Here is a 6,215-nt window from a genome sequence, read left to right as displayed (position 1 = left end):
CAATATCTTTATTCTTCTAATTTATAGGGTTTTATTTCTAATAAAGGCTCATGGTGGTAGGAGCACTGGTAGCTTCAGAAGGTTCCATCAAGCCCTTGCTGTACTGTATTATTATTTCATGCAAAAAGCAGAATATTGACAGGAATTTGCTAGACACTGTGGTAAGCAGCCTTGATTAAGCATTCGATTAATATTTCCTCTTCCTACTAAAGTTGTGGATTTTTAGATGAGTGGAAAATTGTCGAAGACAGTGCATGCAATTGCTGAAGTAAAGAAGGAGAGAGGAAGCAGGAAGAGGTTAGTCCCCCATCTTAGGGCAAAATCAGTCAAAATGAGAAAAGTAAACTGCACAAATTGTGTGTATTAAAGGGCAATAAGTAAAATATAAGTTTGGAGTTTCTTTTAAGTGCCCCTACTGAAATTAAGCACTCTGACCAGAAAGAGTGCTACCAAACATCAGCCGGGGCTCACATGGGCTCAAAATACCTTTCAAAGGAGAATAAAGTAAACTTTATCTTTTCATGCAGGAGTTCCTAATCATTGCTATTACAGGTCGTTTTGCAATAGCATGAAGACAGAAGAAGATTAGAATTGAATGGCATTTTTTTTTTTTAAAGCCCAATCCCTGCTATAAGCATTTGAAAAGCTGCTAAATTGATGAGGAATAATCTTCTCAACAATCTCCAAGGATGCAGAGATTGCAAAAGAGCTGTGGCTTTTTTCCTTAAGGAAAGAAAAACCCCCAGACTTGCCCTAATGACACAAATTATCTAATTAGCAGATCTCTTTTAAAACCAGGGGGTAAAAAAGCAAGAGTGCTTCGTATTGTTTTACAATAGCTGCGGAAAGACCAATGAAAATTCCAACATATAGTCTTCTGACAAAGAAAATTAATGATTAGCAGCATTTACTATTGATGACACCCACTGCTTGCCTGGGCAACCAAAGTCACAATTATTTGACCCTTTGGTTTTGTAACACTGTCTTCTCTTGTCTCTTTTTCCTCATAGACCTCTTCCTTCCAAGTCAAAGACCAGAAAATATCGTATATAGTGTGTTAGCACAAATGAAATCAGTTAAAAAATCCCAATTATGAGAGGTTTTCCATTGCCCCTCAGACATCAGAGATTAACTACAAGGTTCATAGGTCATTTCAATCCTTTCCAAATGTGTCATGGCTTTAATCATCTTCCCCAGTGTCCCGAGGAGGAGGGTGAGGGATGGATAATGATATAGCAAGGGATTAGCTTGTTGCTCAGTTTATGCTTCAAATTGTGTGGTTGAATTCACAGTGTCACAGACTGGGTCAGCAATAATTAGCAGTATTTTCATAGTGCTCACTAACAAAAAAGAAAAAATGGTCCTTGGAGCATTGCCCTTATGGAGGCACAAAGGGCATGTGCTCTGGTTATGCTTTTGGTGACAGGTCACATGTACTGCAGACAGCAGAGACATTTTTTGTTTTAGGGGAAAACAAGATAATAATTTATCAGGCAGGAAGATATTAACTGCGGTATAACAAGAAAATTATATTTTCCACCTTTATATTTAATTGCATTAATTTAAAACCCGGGCTAGACTATATGAGCCACTGAATCTGTTGTCATATTAAAAAAAAAAAAAAAAAAAAAAAAAAAAAAAGACTGGATTTTGAGAGGTACATGGTCTAGAGAAACAAGTCAAATTATATTTACACAAATGACAAAGAGCAAAACAACAAAGTATTTTTAAATGCTGAATATGCCAGAAATCATTTTTAAAAATAAGCTGCTTAGATAAACCTGCAGGCAAGCAAAATATAAAGAACAATAAAGTGATGTTCCAATAAGAATTTTTACAGATTTCCCTATCAATAAAATAGTAATTCTGTGATTGTTTTCTCCTTATAGTTTTTTACATGAGTACTACAAGCAAATTATTTTATTCACAAACATTCCAGAAAAATTTTATTACATTCATCAAGCAATTTTGTCTGTTTTAAACATCTAATTGTGAGTATTTTTATCGGAGAGCTGAGCTATCTGCTTACAAGAAAAGAAAGAAGACAGTTCCTTGCACTGAATTCATCCAGCAGCACATCTCAGGTTCTGATTTTCAGACAAAGAGCTTGAAGTGCAGTTGGTATGATTAGACATTGTCATGCCAATTACTCACATGGAAAGTTCAGCACAAAAACATTGGAAAGCAAGAATTCTGCTTCACTTTCTCAGTTTTATCACCATGTCAACTTTGTCTCCACCACACCAAAGTAACTTCTGCTGCTTTCCTTCCTACTGCACCCCTCAGTCTTCCTCTGGGAGGACTCTGGGGCAGGAATTATTCACCCCTGTGCAGCTCAGGGCTCTTTCTACCTCTGGACTTTGCTTTAGCACAGCAGAACCCTCAAGTCTTCCATAAGCCAATGTAGTGAAGAAAAAAAGGGAAAAAAAACAGGTGTATGAAAAGGATAAAAGCAAATAAACAAAGAGAAACCTAAGGTCTGCTTGGGAAGTATTCAGTATAATATTTTAAATTTGTCTCATCTTTCAAATGTGCACTAGGGAAATAAAGTATTTCTTCCTGGCTCCGTGTATTTTCTCCAGCTACCTTGAGTCACGTTATTTTGTGAATCCTTTCAGTGAAACTTGAATTTGCAGCAAACCATTTTATGGGCACTCTGGATTTTCTCATTACTGAGTGTAGGTTTGTAGATTTTCTTTTACCTGCGGTAAAGTATTGTTGGCAAATTGGACTAGAAAATATATTCTGTGTTCCTTCTAGACCTCCTCACATTCTTGCCCCCAGCAGATCTCAGGTGGCTCTGAGTCCCACTGAAAAAACCCACAATCAATGTGAGTGATGGCTCAATGCAGAAACTTTCAGGGCATTTGAACAAAAGAAAAAGGAAAGATCATGCTTTGGGCACTTTCAAAACCTTAGAGCAAACAAACATCACAACTTTCCCTTTCTCAAATTACATTTTGCTTTCAATTCTACCGACTTAAAAAAAACTCCACTGAGATGATGATAAATTTTGAATTAAGAATTGATTACTATTGACCTAAAAAAAGAAAGGCTAAATTTTATTTGCAGTACCAAAAATTGTCAAGGAAAAAAATGTTTCCCAAAAAACCAAAAGGCATTTAAGCTGCTTTTGATCTTATTGTCATAGATTAATGAACAATGACAGTCTAAAAAGCAAAAAAGGTATCATTAGAAAAAAAAATCAGATTATTCCATGGACTTTTTTTCATGCACAATTGTTAATGCATATTGTGGGTGTTGAAGGACACACTAACCTTATGCAAAAATGTTTGATTAAACTGTTTTTATGGTGTGTTTTCTGCAGGGTTTTTTTTTTGATAGCTCAATTATATTTTTCTAAATAATTTCAAGAAGGCAGGGAATGGTTATTAAAGATCAGCTGTGGCAAAGTGATTGGTTGATGATAGGAGCAACCATAATAGATTAAAATAAAAGTACTATTAATGCACACAAAAGACCATTTAGATCTTTGCATGCAGGAATATTTTACATACCAACTATGAATAAAGTGTTCTGGTGAAAGGACAGAACGTCCTGCACTTGAATCTCTGCGGGATTTACTGAAGAATTTTCTTTGAAATGGCAATGGTAGAAAACCTGAAAATAAAGTTTCCTCAATATCATGTTGCTGCTCATCTTCCTTTTTGCATTAATGGTCAGCTACACCTGTTTTCTTCAATAGTATTTGCACCAGCAATGGGTTAACCTATGTTGTGGAAGAGAATCTCAGGTGAAGACCATAAAATTTAGGCTGCAGTTCCTTGTACTTCTGGAATTAAGAGAAAATAAAAATGAACCTATTTTTTTGGCATACAAAATTTTTGGAATTCTACCCCAGAACATGGTAATTATATTTCTATTTTGGAGCACCCTGTTTCACAAAATCTGTGTTCCAGGGTTTTGGTTTTCCAGTATTTTCTACAGAAAGATAAAATGGCTATGGCTTACTTTTCTTATCTCTTTCTGTAAAAACAAAGTTACCCATGCAAAATTCAACAACAACAAAAAAAAATTAAAGAGAGTGCAATGGATGTTCTGCTTCATTACACTTGTAACAAATCATTATCATATAAAAATGAGGAAAAGCATATTGCATTAAGAAATCAGAAAGATTAAGACACCAGTGATTTTAATCAGTTTTACAACTTTTCATGTCACTTGTAGACAATTCAAACTGTCAAGCATATCCCAATAAAGAAAATCTAAAATGGCAAATTACCTTTTAAGATGGAATTTATTACTAAGAAAGCATAATCACATAATATTGCTCTCTGTTATATTAAAAATTAATTGAGAAATGATTCATTTGTTGCAAGTGTAACACATGCTCAAAATCCAAAATTAAATATAGCTTTAATTTATTACAGTTGAAATTAACTATTTAGGTTATATGATGGAATATATAACCAATAATATATGATGGAATAATAGTGGTGAATTCTTAACTTATGAAATTATATGTTCAATTCTACATTGAAAGAACTATGAGGAATGAAAATCTTCAATATTAATGCAATTAAAAGTAATTAACTGACCGTAGATTTTATCTTAACCTTCTCTATTGTATATACACAGTTTGGGCTTGGGTGGGAGTATACAGAAAACAGCTATTCTTGTCTCTTTTACCTATTTTGAGTTCTCCTTGCTGAAGGGAATTAAGCATAGGAGTCAGTTGATTTTGATTATTCTTTAAAGTATTTGCACAGTTCAAAACATCATTTTCTCTCCCAGTGTTGCCCTTGCTACACATATCCAAGAGAATTAGAAACTTCAGTAATGCTCCATATCATGTCTCCATTTAATGACTGCTCTTTTTTTAGATCTCACTTATCAGTAGAGATTTATTTACCATGGATAGGAATAACTCGGTTCACTAATTCCCAACACAACTGGAGGATTAATTTTTATTTGCTGATTTGTATGGATACATGACAGAAAACTGTAGAGGTAATGTAGATGTTAATCTGGTTATATCTTCAGCTTCTACAACTTAGACATGAATTGCAACAGAAAAAAACCCAAACAAACAAACAAGCAAAAAGAACTGAAGCATTACTGACACTGAACTGCACACAATGGAATTGTGTTTTACAAGCAATTACCTCAATAAGTATTTAGTAAGAGTTTTCAATCAATAAATAATTGTGGAAATGTTGAGGTCTTGAAATTTCCTAAGTTCTCCACAAATTATTTGTTCTTCCTATTCCACACTCAAAGGAAAAGAAAATTAAAACAAAGCATTTATAACTATATAAACTAGTTTGCAGATTAAAGACTTTTAAAATAGAGGATACCTAAAATAAGACATGAAGAGGTCTGTAATTGATTCAGTATTTGCACCAGTTTAGTAAAATAGAAGTATTTTAAAAACATTTGACTAAAGTTAAATATTAAAACAGCCACAGGGAAAACAAAATCATTTGGAATTTATGTAAAGCACATGGTTCTGAGAGGTATTTTTTCTGACTAGCAGCACTCTATTAAGGCTAATTTCCTTTACACTTTACAAGAAGACTGAAACCCAAGAGAAACAGTCCCTGACACCTTTTATCTGTTGCCACTTTCTCTCATGACCTTTTTATCCCCCCCTTCTTGTTTCAGCAGAAGTGTCTGGGTGGCCACGGGGTAATGTGAATGCAAGTTAAAACTAGCCCAGAAATAAATAAATAGAAAGAAATAAAAATTCAGAATTGCTCTTTTCAGTAATGATAGTACTAGCAAAAGGTTCATGAAAGCTATCCTGCACCCCTTACAGCTTCTTTACTAATTTTTCTTGCTTTGGGTTTTTTTGTTTTCTTCTTATTGTTCTGTTAAATGTTTAAATCCTTATTTAAGCAGATAAGCTTAAGTGGGACTGACAGGCCTGTAGTTTCTGGGGTTCTCCTTCTTTGGGATAGCATGAACCAGCTTCCAGTCCCAGATGGGACCTCTCTGGTTCTCAGGACTGCTCAAAAGTCATTGAGTCCTCAAAGATCATCTTCATCATCTTTCTGTATCTATATGTAGTACAGTTGCTTATCTTCTTGAAGACAATCAAGAATAGATGGATTTGGGAAGTTGCTCTGGTCTGGCCATAGTGAACCAGAAATTGCATTTGAGCAAGAGGCAATGGTTTGAAATCAGAGTCCCCTGTGCACAATGCTGTGCACCTCTTTTTCTAGAGAAATGAGGAATTAATGTGAGCAGAGAGA

Source organism: Coloeus monedula, assembly GCF_965178545.1.
Source record: "Coloeus monedula genome assembly, chromosome: 3".
Lineage (NCBI taxonomy): Eukaryota > Metazoa > Chordata > Aves > Passeriformes > Corvidae > Coloeus > Coloeus monedula.
The sequence above is the reverse complement of the archived record's forward strand: the minus strand, read 5'-3'. Positions refer to the sequence as shown.